The sequence below is a fragment of the Callithrix jacchus genome, chromosome 15, assembly GCF_049354715.1.
Source record: "Callithrix jacchus isolate 240 chromosome 15, calJac240_pri, whole genome shotgun sequence".
Lineage (NCBI taxonomy): Eukaryota > Metazoa > Chordata > Mammalia > Primates > Cebidae > Callithrix > Callithrix jacchus.
The window spans coordinates 87,805,249-87,819,849 of NC_133516.1; the positions used below are offsets into that span (position 1 = coordinate 87,805,249).

A 14,601-nucleotide genomic window follows, 5' to 3' on the forward strand; every position below is an offset into this window, starting at 1 on the left:
TAACCAAAAGAGCATGGTACTGGCAAACAAACAGTACATATAGCACTGGAACAGAATAGAGAACCTAGAAGCAAATTCGTATATTTACAGTGAATTCATTTTCAACACAGGTAGCAAGAACGTACATTAGGGAAAGGGCATTCTTTTCAATAAATGGTGCTGGGAAAAATGAATACCCATATGCAGAAGACTGATACTAGACCCTTCTCTCTCACCGTATAGAAAAAGTAAATCAACATGAATTAAAGACTTAAGTCTAATACCTCAAACTATGAAACTACTGAAAAAAAAACACTAAGGAAACTTTCTAGGACATTTAACTGGTCAAATATTTCTTGATTAATAGCCCATAAGCACAAGGAAACAAAGCAAAAATGGACATATGGTAGCACATCAAATTTAAAAGCTTCTGGACAGCAAAGGAAATCATAAAGTGAAGAGACAACCTACAGAATTAGAGAAAGTATTTGCAAATTATCCATTTCACAATAATTAACAACCAGAATATATAAGGAGTTCAGACAACCATATACAAATTAATCCAAATTAAAAAAAATAGAAAAAATATTTGAGTAGACTTTTCTCACAAGAAAACATATAAATAGCAAACTGGTATATGAAAAAGTGCTCAACATCATTGATCATCAGAGAAATCCAAATCAAAATTACAATGAGACATCATCCAACCACAGTTAAAATGACTTACATCCAGAAGACAAGCAATAATGGATGGTGGTGAGGATATAGAGAAAAGAGAATCTTCATACATTAGTGTAAGTACTGTAGAGAACAGTCTAGAGGTTCTTCAGAAAACTAAAAATAGATCTACCGTATGGTCCAGCAATCCAACTGTTGGGTATATACACAAAACAGAGGAAATCAGTATATTGAAGAGATATAGGCACTCATGTTTATTGCAGCAGTAGTCACGATAGCTAAGATTTGGAAGCAGCCTAAGTGTCCATTAACAGAAGAATGGATTAAAAAAATATGGGCCATATATGCAATGGAGACTATTCAGCCATTAAAAAAAAATGAGGGTCTGTCATTTGTAATAACAGAGAAGGCACAGAAAGACAAACTTCACATGTTCTCACATCTGTCTTGTAGCTAAATATTAAAACAATCGAACTCATGGAGGTAGAGAGCAGAATGATAGCAGAGATTGGGAAGGGTAGTTGCGAAGGAGGAGCCCTCAAAGTGGGGATGGTTAATAGACACAAAACAATAGCTAGAAAGAATGAATAAGATCCAGAATTTGATTACCTAACAACGTGACTAGTAAAAAATAATTTAATTTTATATTTTGAAATAACTAAGAGAGTGTAGTTGGATTGTTTGTAACACAGAGGATAAGTGCTTAAGGTGATGGATACTCCATTTGCCTTAATGTGATTATTAGGCCTTATATGCCTATATCAAAATATCTAATGTACCCCATTAATATATATACTTACTATGTATACAAAAATATTAAAATAAAAAGTTAAAAAATACGTAACAACAAATAATACAGAGAGAATCCAATTAAAAAAGTGAGGTGCATATGGTCATTTCAGTATTGGAGTATTCTGAATTCGACTATATGTTTATTTTTACCAGTAAGTTTTATTTTTTATATAATTTTATTTTATCATCATCTAGTATTCTTTTGTTTCCACTCTAAGAGCTTTCTTTAGCATTTCCTGTAAGTCTTGTAATCATGACCGACCTCTGTTTCCCTTTTACTGGTTATGTCATTATTCCTCCTTCATTTTTGAAGGAGAGCTTTTGTGGATATAGGGATCTGCTTTTTATCTGGCAGATCTTTTTTTTCTTTAGTGCATTGAATCTATTATTCCATTCCCTTCTGGCTTACAAGGTTTTTCTTGAGAAATCCACTCAAGTCTTTTGGATGTTCACTTACATGGGACGAGACTCTTTTCTTTCACTACTTTTAAGAGCTCTCTTGTCTTTTACTTTTGACAGTTTGGTTCTAATGTGCCTTAGGGCAATCTTTTTGGAATCTCTCTTAGAAGCCTTTATGTTGCATGAATCTGAGTGTCCATATGCCTCCCTGGATTTGGGAACTTTTTTGCTAGCATTTTTTTGTATTAATTTTTTTCCTTACTCTGGTCTTTCTTCTTCTCTGGGAATTCCTAATTCATATAAATATATGAGTACGCTTAGTATTGACCCATAGGTTTCTCATACTTTCATTACTCTTTTTCAGTCTTTTTCTTGTGGTTGTTCCTCTAGGTGGATAATTTTAAATTACCTGTCATCATGGTCACCAATTCTTTTTCTGCATCATTGAGTCTGCTGTTGAAGCCCGGTATTGAATTTTTCACTTCTGCCTTCATATGTTTCAGCTATAGGATATCTGTTTGGTCTTTTTTTTTATGGAATATAACTATATTAGTTTATAACTAATATAAACTAAATATGAATTAATATATTTATATAATGTAAATATAAACTAATTTTTAAATGAATTGTTTGCCTACTTATATTTTGTTTTTTACTTGTGTTTTCTGCATCTCACTGGACTTACTGAAAATGATTATTTTGAATTATTTCCCTGCGCTGGCAGGACTGCTCTCAGACAGCAGGCAAGAGGAACTGGAACTAAATAGGAGCTCCCTTTTAGGATCCTCAACCAAGACAGATGACTGTCACCTGAGGCATTAGTGTGTATGACTTCTTCCAGGCCCCTTTGTAGCTGGTTTTGATAGCAGGAGGATGGAACTGTTTCCCTGTCTGGAACTGAAACCACTGGCAAGTATGTCATGTGGGCTTGATTCTACTCTCTCAAAATGGCCTTCTTAGGTCTTGGGTGACACTAGTGTTCACAACTCCCTCTTTGAGTCCCAAAGTTTCAACTAGGGCACTTTTTTTTCCTTGGATAGCTGGAAAATTATTACGGCTGTGGCAGTATATGACTGAGGGACCTCCTATTCTCTCATGTAGGGTATTGAAGAACAGGAATACGACAGAAAATATTTAAAGACTTTAAGAATAAAGGTTAAAAATTCCCAAAGTTTGTGAAAGACATGAAGCTTAATAAACTCTAAACACAATAAATTTGAAGAAAACAATACTTAGGAACATCATAGTAAAGCTGCTTAAAACCAAAAATTATACTTTATTTAAAATGGGATGAAGTGTTAAGGAGACAGCATAATGTCTTATATGAGCATAATTTAAGAAAGGTGAGTAAATAGCAGAAAGTAGTGTTTAAGTACATGGGATTTAGGGTCTCCCTCTCTCAACTGCTGCTGCATACTAATTTTATGGCCTTGAACCCATTTATTTTCTTTGAGCATCATTTTATTTCTTTATACAATCATGATAATAATGAAAAAAAAACCTACTTATATGGCTGATATACAGATTAAATAATATATGCAAAACTCTTAGCAAGCACTTAGTAGTAGTTAAATAAATATTACCTATTGTTACTTTTCTTTATCTGAGTGTCTTTTTGCTAGTTTGTACCTTTTCTTAATCCTCACCATTGTAAATAATTTTTCTTTCTCATAATACCTTTATCTGGGTTTGATAAAAGTGTTCAAGGGCCTTATACAAGAGTTGAGGTGCTTTTCTGTTTTCTGCAGTCCAAATTTTGTAACATAGATCTCAACAGATTTTTGAAGGTCTATTAAATTTTATGTTTAAATGTATTGGGGGCTAGTAATGTGTGTGTATGTGCATGTGTGTGTATGTTTATATAAATGTCTAACCATATATGTTGTATCTTTATTTATAATTGTCTATCAGGGTTTCTAGTTCTTTTCAGGCCAGTTATATTTTTCTGCAAAATTGTTCATACCATCTCACTTGTAAAATAACTTGAATAGTTAAGTCAAATTAGCATAAATTATTTCATAGTATTCAGTAATCACTTTAAATGTCCAAATGGAATTTTTTTCTCTTTAATTTTGTTTATTTAAATCTTTTTTATGATGAAAATTCCCAAAGATTTTACTACTTTATTAGTCATTAAAAAAACATTTAATTTTGTTGGCTGTCTTTACATTTTTATTTTTCATTTCCCTTATGTCCAGCATTATTGTTACTTTTTGGTTTTTACATTTTTTTTGGTTTTACTTTTTGTATCTTTTCTAACTTTTTGATAATTTTAGTCTCATCTTTTTTTTTTTTTTTAGTATATGACCGTAAAGTTGTACTTTTCTCCCTAAGACGTTTTAGCTGCATCCCATTAGTTTTGGAATGTAGTCATGCATCTTGTAATGACAGAGATACATTACGAGAAATGCATTCATTGTTAGGTGATTTCATCATTGTGTGAGCATCACAGAGTGTACTTAGATAAGCATAGATAGTATGGCCTATTATACACCTAGGCTGTATGGTATAGTCTTTTGCTCCTAAGTTATAATTAATAAGGTGAATGGAGCTTGCAAGACTAGAAATTGCTCTGAGCAAGTTAGTGAGTGAGTGGTGAATGAATGTGAAGGCCTAGAACATTACTGTATGCTACTGCAGACTTTATAAACACTGTACACTTAGGCTACACTAAATTTATATGTTTTGTATTTCTTCAGTGATAAATTAACCTTAGCTTGCTGTCAAGTGTTTTACTTTATAAACATAGTTTTTAACTTTTTGAATTGTTTGTAATAACACTTAGCTTAAAACTCACATACATTGTATAGCTGCACAAAGTATTTTTTCTTCACATCTTTATTCTATATTTTTCCCATTTAACTTTTTTTTTTTTTTTACTTTTTAAACTTTGCTAAAAACTAACAAAAATGCACACATTAGGCAAGGTCTACACAGGGTCAGGATCACTGATATCACTGTCGTCCACCTCCACATCTTGTCCCACCGGAAGGTCTTCTGGCGTAATAACATGCATGGAGCTGTCATTTCCAATGATAACAATGCCTTCTTCTGGAATATCCCCTGAAGGACCTACCTCATGCTGTTTCACTGGGATCTGAGGTTTTAGCAATTCTGGAAAAGATTGATCATCATTTCAGATATTTCCTTTTTGTCTTTATCTGTTCATTCTCAAGTACTCATTAGACATGTGATAGAGTTTTTTTTATTTTGTCCTTTACACCTCCTAATATTTTAAAAAAGATTTTCTATCTGTGTTTTTATGGTGAGTAAATTCCTTGGAATTATCTTTCAGTTAAGTAATACATCCTTTCGCTCCATTTAATGGGATGCATTCTCACTTCAGATACTAATTTTAATGACAATTTCATTTCTGTAAATCTCTTTATGTTTTTATCAAATCTGCCTTTTTCATAGTTTCTTTCTTTCTTTCTTTCTCTTTCTTTCTTTCTTTCTTTCTTCTTTCTTTCTTTTGGAGGGGGGGTTGCTTTACATTAGTTCCCTAAGACTGTGTCCTATTTTGAACTTAATGCTTATATGTCATTTAAACTTTTTCATATGCTGACTCATTTATGGATGAACCGTTCTTTGGGTTTGATATTTTTGATATATGAGCTCTTTTTCATTGCTGTTTGCTTTTTCTGTGAGACTCCCACATGACCTGAGTTTTTGAAGGTGTCCTGCTAAAGTGGATTTGTTTCTTCTAGGTGTTCCAAATATATTAGTAGGTTGCCATTCTCAGTGATTGCAGTTATTGCAAACTTTCTTTGTGCCCCCAAATTTCTCAGGTTATTACTGAGTTCGAAAATTCTCCTGGGGGGTTGTGGCAGAATCACAGTCATGCCAAATACCTTGGATCTATCTTCTTGATTTCTAAATTTCTTTCTTATAAAACATTTTACAACTTTTATATATATAATGTTTATATATTCATACAGATATGCTTCTATAGGACCTTTATATAATAGAACCATTTCTGTGTGAATATAGCCTGACACTGTAAAGGAAACTCTTTTCCTCTTTCATTGGCTTGAACGTATGTTCTATACCTTTATATTTTAATAGAAACATTTCTATGTGAATATTGCCTGGCATTTTAAAGGAAACTCTTTCCTATTCCTTTGACTTGAATGCTTTTCTCCAAGCATTTCTGGCTAACTCCCTGCTCATTTCTTTTGGGTCTTTACTTGAATGTGATCTTTCCATAATTTCTTCACTGGTCCCCTTATCTAAAACTTCCAATCCCATCATTACTCTCCCGTTTCCCTGCTTTATTTTAATTCCGTAGCACAGATCATTGTCTGTCATTCTATATGTTTATTATCAGGCATCTACAACAAATATTATAATCTCCATGAGATCAGAAATTTCCATCTGTTTTGTTCACTTCTAAATCTCTACCACTTGGAACAATATCTGTCACATAGCAACTACTCATTAAACATTTTAGAATAAATTAATGAAATATCCAATAGTTGTATATTGTGTGCCTTATCCTGAACTAGGTTGTGGTGATACAAAAGAAAGAAAAATGAACCAGATTCTAGGTCTCATGAAAACAGTGGTCCTGTAGGGAACATAGACTATTAAACTCACAGTTTATCACTGTGATTGACAAATTCTATGCATTCAAATGAACTCTTGATGATGTTATTGGTACCAGGTAGATATTCCCTGAGAAGTATGGGGAAGGGGGGATTACTTTTGATATGCAGTGCATCTCAGATTTCTTATTCCCTTGTTCTATCTGAATATTGACCAGATAATACACATACACATACACAGAAAAGATAATGATTTAGACAGAAAGCAGTTTTAATGAGGGAGCTGACATAAGTTTGACCAAATTAGTTAGAATACTGAAAGCAACTAAGTATGAAAATAGAATTTCCGATGAAGTATTTTTGGTACCAGGTTTTTCTTTCAGGGTTGGTAGCCATTGTCTGATGAGCACAAAATGCAAATAATTGGCCTAACTACATTCTGCTGCCTTGGAATTGTACCTAAAGAGCAAGAACACGTTTGTCTTTTATAATTCTGCAGGTAGTACATAGGAAAGGATATGCAGTTACTTTATTATAGTAAATAATAAAGTTCATGGCTATATTTGCAAAGTTGAGTTTTCACCATGTGAAATGATGTGAAGAATGTTAAATCTCTAATATGTGTTTAATGTACATTTCTGTTGATTTTTCTCCAAGTATAATAGTAGCAATTATTTTACTTATAAGAGGGGAAGACTACGTCACCTATGGGAAAAGCTAATAGATTTGGTTGCAGTTTTTGTTATCATGTTCAAATTTTTTTCCATTTCTAACTGCAGTGAAATTCTTGCTACTCTGTCTTACACGTATTTTTTTACTTATTATCCCTAGCACCTACTTACTTTTTTCTGCATTTGAGCCCTTATTTCCTCTGTGTTTCCCTACCTAAAATGTTTTATTCTGGTATTTGGTGAAGTTATAACTTTATCTTGGTGCAGACACTGGCTGGCCAAGGTAAAGGACCAATTGATAGTAAGCCCCTTCTCCTAAATGCTGTAAACAATGCTTATAGTTATTTGTATACATATAATCTCATTAAGTCAGCATAAAAACATAAAATTTTATATAATATAAAAATTTTACCTAGGACACATACCTAGTAAGCTTTAATTCAAACTCAGAACTTCTAATTGAAAGTGGTTGGTGGTGTTGTGATTCCATTACTTTTTCTAGATATTATACTTTCATCCTACCTAGAATTGCTTTTGAAGTTTTTCTAACTTGCCTTTGATTAAATGGAATTTACAATAAAAGAGTTTCCACAGAGTTAAAATGAAAACACCTTGTAGGGGTAGCTGTTAGCTGCCTACTTTTATAGTTTCTTTTGATTGAAAGCTGCTCCTCTAAATTTGCTGCTGATATTTTTGAGCCCATATTTGTCTTATACATCTCACAAATATGTATTGAGTGTTGACTGTGTTTCAGGCACTAAACTAGGCCCTGGATATAGAGTAGTGAACAAAGTAGTGTGGCTTCTATGCAGTATACAATCTAGTGGGAAAGAAAGAGATAATAAACATATAAGCCATAATCACATCAATAATTTAAACTGTCATATATGCCACAAAAGAATAAAGTAGTGGAGGTATCTGTCTCAGGAACTATAGTCAGAGGAGGTTTTTTAGAGAAGGTATAAGAACTGCATGATTGGTTAGTAACTGCAGAGCCCTTTCAGTGAACTCTGTGTAACAGCTTCTCACTTGAGTATCTGTTAACAGGTGAGACGTGGATGACTCACTCTTGCCCATTGTGGGACCAAACTAACCAGGCTTTGTAATCTGGTGTTAATATTTGAGACTCAGATTCTCATAATTTAAGTTTGCACTGATTAAGAGGAAAAATAGGTGGAAAAAATACAAGAAAGTAGATTGGAAGATTAGTCCCTTAAAGATTGTAAGTAACTTGTTTAGAATGTGATTAATTTTATTTTATTGCATTTTAGGTTTTGGGGTACATGTGAGATTCCTTAATTTTTTACATGCTAACACAATTCATGCAACATTCCTTTAGCCAAAATTTAAGGCATACCTACCACATATTATGTACTGTGCTAAGTAAAAACTACAGTAATGGTTTAATGGTGAATAAGAAACAAATGCTTGTCCCCAGGTTTACAGTCTTATGTAAAAAACAATTACAGTGCAATAAAATGATTATTATGACAAGATTAGACACAGGACATCAGATTCTGGAGGATATAATATGTAAACTAAGACCCCAGGGATGTATACAAGCAGGCCAGTAAAATTTTCACATTTCCTGAGAATAAGTCATTCATTTTAATAGCCATAACTTCAAGTTTAGAATATTTTGAAAATATAATTTTTAATATTTTCTAAATTTTAGGTTTTTAAAATACATTTTCTTAATTTGCTCTTAAACTTTTATATAAAAAGTTAAGTTTAAGTAAAGTAATAAAAATGCAACAACTATTTTCTCCATAATACACTGTGAAGTGTGAATTATAGGACAATTAGAATTATTAACAGTGTATTGTAGATTGGAATTCTACTTGAGAGTTCAAATTCATCATGTTTATACATGAAATTTGATATTGTTTCATTTTAAGTAGTAGCTATTAATACTAGAAAATTCAAATTTGGTAGTATTTTAAAATAAGCTTTAGCTTTTATGCATTTGGTAGCTTTATCACAGCTAATCTGACCTAAGGTCTAGACAGACCAACTTGTGACCTTGGGTTAACAGTGTTTATCATATGATTTCCTTTTCCTTCCTTATTGCCCTTTTTCTGTTTCCAGTTCCCAGGGTTGATAAACAGATAATTGTGCTTGTCATACTTCTCTTTCTGATAGGCAGATAGTTTTTCAAATATGAAGTGGCAAACCTAGCTCAGTAATTTACAGAAATAAGCATAAGTTTTTCAAGTCTACGTTTAAATGTATAGTTCTCCCTACTATTCATAGGACTTTCTTTTCAGAGAAACCACAGAAGCCAGGCACCTCAATTTTTAAAGCAAAATTGGCTTTATTGATGAGTAAAGTGTACATTTTATAATAACCCTATAATAATGAGATAACATTCAGCTCTGTAGTGGGTCCAGAAGGACCAAATACATATTAAATACAATAAAATTATTTTGGATCACATAGTCTTCTCTCAAAATACCAAATTTAAAATGTAAAGCATGTAAAATATTCCTGTGGATGCTTAGAGCTCTTTTATGAAGCCACTGTACCCACAGACCCAGGTGAGACCCTTTTTAGTATGTAAGTGAATTAGTAAGTAGATTTATTAATGGTGTAAGGGACATCTCTTGCCAGGCCCAACTATTGATAAACAATTTCTGTATTCTGTAACATAGAATTGGACCTATACCACAGAAGAACATAGCTATGCCAACCTAGGAGTAAAAAGAGCTTAAAAAAAAAAAAAAAAAAAACCTCAAACACTCTGTAGTGTATCTGCATCTAGAATGGTGCTAATAGTAACTTCATCCCATGTGACCAAAACAACTTTAGCAGTTACATGATCTGTTTACGAATCTGAAGACACACCACTTAACAACTCAGGATCTGTGCCGTCCTTTAAATCAAAACACAAATGGGGACTAGAACAACATCAATATGCATCCATTTCTGTCTTCCCAGCCATAAGAAAAAACTGACAATAACGTTTTTTTACTTAGAGTTGCAAACCTCATATATAAGGCTTTGGTCATCAGCAGGATCTCCTTAGAATACATAAAAAGGTGATCAAGTGCCCACATGTGACTGCTAAGAACATCACACAGCACCTTGGTCCAGTTCCAGTTGAGTAATTATATTCATTTTGTCCTTCTTTTCCTTTTTCTTATTGTTTCAGTTAAATGTGGAAAATGATCCTTCATTTTTCACCCAGTGAAGTTCGGCAGTATTGCTGCACACATTAGTTAGACTCTACTGCCTTCCTTGTCAGTACCGGGAATGGAGCTTAAAAGTGTTGGTTAGAAATGGTACTGTGGCTATTACTAGTGTTGCACTGTTTCCTGATTCAGAAATGTTCTGTGAACACCAAGCACATGACTGGCTTTTGGATGAGCTGCTGGACTATAGGGTGATTACTTGAACAAGCCTTCTTTATCTCCTTGCTCCCTGCCTAGCTTAGTCCCTCAGCTTAAAGGAACAGACATGCTCTCCCTTTTAATACAAGTATGATAGTACTAACAGTTCCCTTTTATCAAATGCTTACTTCATGGCTGGCACTGTGCTAGTTCCTTTACATAGCTATAACATAGAATCTGCATAGATAGCCTCATAGGATGAGTAACATAATCACCATTTTACAGACAGAAAATTTAAATTGCTTAGGATCACAAAACTAAAGTGAGGAAGCTGGAATTGGATTCCAGATTTGTCTGATGGCAAAAGCTAAGTGCTTACTACCACCCTACCTCATAACTCGGCTGCTTCCCAGAACTCTAAGCCCCAGTCTATGGATCATTGATCACACAAATAGTTTCTTAGCTTCTCTTAGTGCTTGTCATCACTTCACACGGGCTGACCCCACTGACCTCAACATTGGAATCATCCTGCAGCACTGGCCTCAGAAGGGCAACACTGATTATGTTTACAGGCCACCGGGAAACTGGACTGCTATTGAGAGAATCTCTACACGGGATCATTTTATCTGCATAACAAAAGTGGTTCGCTCTATTGTCTTTTCTTTCCCTGGTGGTGCTGTCATAACAGTGTCTTTTAACAAGATTAACCAGTAACCAACTTATTTACTTTCGTTTCCAATAAATAACTGCAGCCTGTTAATAATTGTGCATGTGTTTTCTGTGACCTCAGATAAACTGAGACAATCTTACACATCTGCATTCTTGATTGGATCACTATTCCTTCATACTTAATCTCCTATTAGTAACTGTCCATTAGCAAAAAGTAGATCACATAAGGAAAAAACTTAAATACTTAATTTGCTAGTGCATTTTATAGGTGACAGTAATACACGTGACTTTTTATTGTTACCTAAATTCAAGTGTTTGCTCAGAAATACAAAAGAATAAACCAGTATTATATGTTTTTTTGCTTTAAAGTGTGCCAAATCTGTCACAAATGCCTTGAACTGTATTGTATTAACATCTTTATGTGAGCTGTGTCTAAACATTTTTAATGTTTTAAATTGTTAGCTCAGGGGGGGTAAGGTGCGTCCTAATTTATCTTTTAGCACATTGCAATGCCCAACACAGCACTATGCAGGTAGTAGATGCTCATTGAATGCTATTGAATTAGTGAATAAGTTAGGCTGTACTAGGTTGAAGAGATGTGCAGTCCTAAATTATTCCTGCTATCATTTCACTCTGCATAATAAGTAAAGAAGTTTTACTAAGATGATTAAAAATGTGTTATTGAATTACTTGTGTAGATTCCAAAGCAGTGGGATAAAAGGGACCCTGGCTATGCCCCTTTGAGGAAGCAGTGAGGGTGAGCTTCTCATTGTATATACAGTTAGTGGGTTTAATGTGTGACTGAATTGATTTATTTTTCTTAGAAGATTACATTTATGAATTCCATATAGCATTTTATAACTTTTTCCTTTTACCCCTACCCTGCCTACTATTATTTTTCCTATTAAAAAAATAATGCTTATTATAGAGAATTAACTAATATGAAAGTCAAAAGAAAAATTAAAATCATCCATAATCTTATTTTCCAGATACAATCACGCTTAATGCTTCGTTTTCTTCTTTGTTTTTTCTTATTCATATAATTTCATACTGTCCATGTAATTGGTGCCCTATATGTTTAGATAATGTTATAGCATCATAATACTATAAATGTGCATTTTTCCATAAAATTTAAAATATTCTTTTAAGTTACCTTGTTAAATTTTGCCAAGTATTTCTTTATATGGATGTGCTAGGCTTTATTTAATTATTTTTCTAGTAGATATTTAGGTTGCTTATAGTTTTTACCATCTTTATTTATTAGGTATTTAGGTTGCTTATAGTTTTTTACTATCATAAAATTTTCTTTTTTCCATAAATTTCTGTTGGTTTTCCATTATGTTATATCCCTGGGACTAAAATTACTGAGTAAAAGTATTGAGCTTTGAGTTCTTGTACATAGTACTCCATAGGTTTCTAGAAATCATTTTGTAATCCACACTCCCATCAGAAGCATATGAGGATGCTATTTTATTGAGCCATCATCGAAATTATTACTGCTACATACTTTTAAGCAATTGTTATAAAGTAGACTTACTAACTATAATATGTTGCTGTCATCAGCTGTGCTTAGAACTATATCAAACACACCAGTTTGTTTTCAAAAAGAATTATGAATTTTTTGTTTTTATTTTTATATTTATTTCGAGTCTTGCTCTTGTTGCCCAGGCTGGAGTGCAGTGGTGCAATCTTGGCTCACTGCAACCTCTGCCTCCCAGGTTCAAGCGGTTCTCCTGCCTCAGCCTCCTAAGTAGCTGGGATTACAGGCACATGCCACCACACTCTGCTAATTTTTGTATTTTTAGTAGGTACAGTGTTTCACCATGTTGGCCACGCTAGTCTTGAACTCTTGACCTCAGGATCTGATCTGCCCACCTCAGCCTCCCAAGGTGCTGGGATTATTGGCATAAGCCACTGTAACTGGCTAGAATTACGAAATATTTTTAAGGATACCAGCAGTTAGGAGGCTGCATGTTGCAATACAGTTTCCACCTAAATCCAGATGTTTTTCAGGTCTAATTGTAAACTGCTACTTTTGTTTAATGTGGACTTGCATAGTCTTCTGTATCAATACTTACTTCACTGGCAGTTTTGACAAAGTGTGTTGGGTTGAGTCATTTTTCATTATATCTGATTCCTTCTTGTAGCAATCAATTTTATTTCTATTTGCTGTTGTAACTTAAAGTTAATGAACATTCAAAGTTTACTTTTATTTATTCAAGCATTTTTTTGTGGACTGCTCTACAAAAGCATCTTTCTTCCTCATTAGCATTCTATCCAAACTTAGTGCAGATGAATCGGAGTAGTTTCATTTTAGAGAGCAGCAGTCATATTTGTATTAGGAAGGCAATAGTCTTGGAAGAATACCAAAAAAAAAAAAAAATCATTTTAAAGTGTTTGCCTCACCCTCTACTGAAAGCATTTGCGTTTCAGAGACCATGGTGAGTCAGAGTCCCTTGCTGGTACTTATGATATACTGCTAAGGGACTCGTGTGTATGTGTGTGTGTGTGCGCGCGCACGCGTGTATTCAGATATATGAAATATCCTTTGGGGAAAATATTGATAAAAAATAATTCACCTCTTTATGCACTGAAACTTTTCCTAATTCTTTGCAGGAATTGTTGCAACATTCCAACTTAGTAAATTAATTTTTACTTATATTTGTTTTACATTTCAGAATACCTGATAAATTGAAAGTTTGTGCCCCATAGCTGCACAGGTATGTATATGAATTACCTATAATTATGTAAATCTATAAATTAACTAACAAGTTACAGTATTTTTATGTTGATTGCTTTTGTAATGTAAAAATGTTAATTCTTGATTACTTACAGATATTGACAGCTTCAGCCTCAAAGGATAGTACATTTTATACATATATTTTATTTTATTCTATTGCAAGAATCAAGTAAACATTTCTAAGATTTGGTGAGGCAGAATAATTTTAATTACAAAGCATTCATCTGGTGAAGAGATTATAGAGTATTTTATGGAGTTGTACTATTAAAGTGAATGGTGAGTCACACCATTGCAAAACCACATTTTTGCCATTATTATTTTATTTAAACTTTTTTTGCTGTTTTTGAGTTTATTTTCTGTGATGGTTGCTTTAGGTATGGAGTGGTTGCAGATGTACTGTCTGCTGCACTGTCTTAAGCACTAGACTAATCGGAAAAAAAATGTTTGCACCTGTTTAAAATCTCAACCATGCGGTGTTGTGGTTCCTGGGCAACAGGCAGGAATTCTCAAAAGCTTGGTTGCACCTGCTCAGTTGTTGCTTGCAGCTGTGTCATATGAGTGAGAGCACAGAGAAGCTTGTTAGCAGTGTGCTTGTGCTCTTACGTATTTTGTGTACTCTGACTCTGAAAGATTCTTACTTGATGTAGACCTTGAACTGTTACATTGGTTTATTCTAAAACTCACTGGTTTTAGCTTCTAAATATTTTCTTCAAATCCTCTGTTTTGTGACTCAGATTTTTTTTTAGTAGCTGTTCACTGCCCTAATAAATGTGTTTGCCAACTTCTCAAAACAATACCTG

The 14,601-nt window shown here is 33.5% G+C and overlaps 1 protein-coding gene across 46 annotated transcripts in view; it reads left to right on the forward strand.

The window, feature by feature from the left end:
• Nucleotides 1-14,601, forward strand: part of ZBTB20 (zinc finger and BTB domain containing 20) — an 829,160-nt gene that overhangs the window by 225,597 nt on the left and 588,962 nt on the right. For all 46 annotated transcript variants that reach the window (XM_078352092.1, XM_078352083.1, XM_078352089.1 and 43 more), the window contains one exon: nucleotides 13,740-13,781. The gene's annotated coding sequence lies outside the window, so the exon portion shown is untranslated. The remainder of the gene's footprint in view (nucleotides 1-13,739; nucleotides 13,782-14,601) is intronic.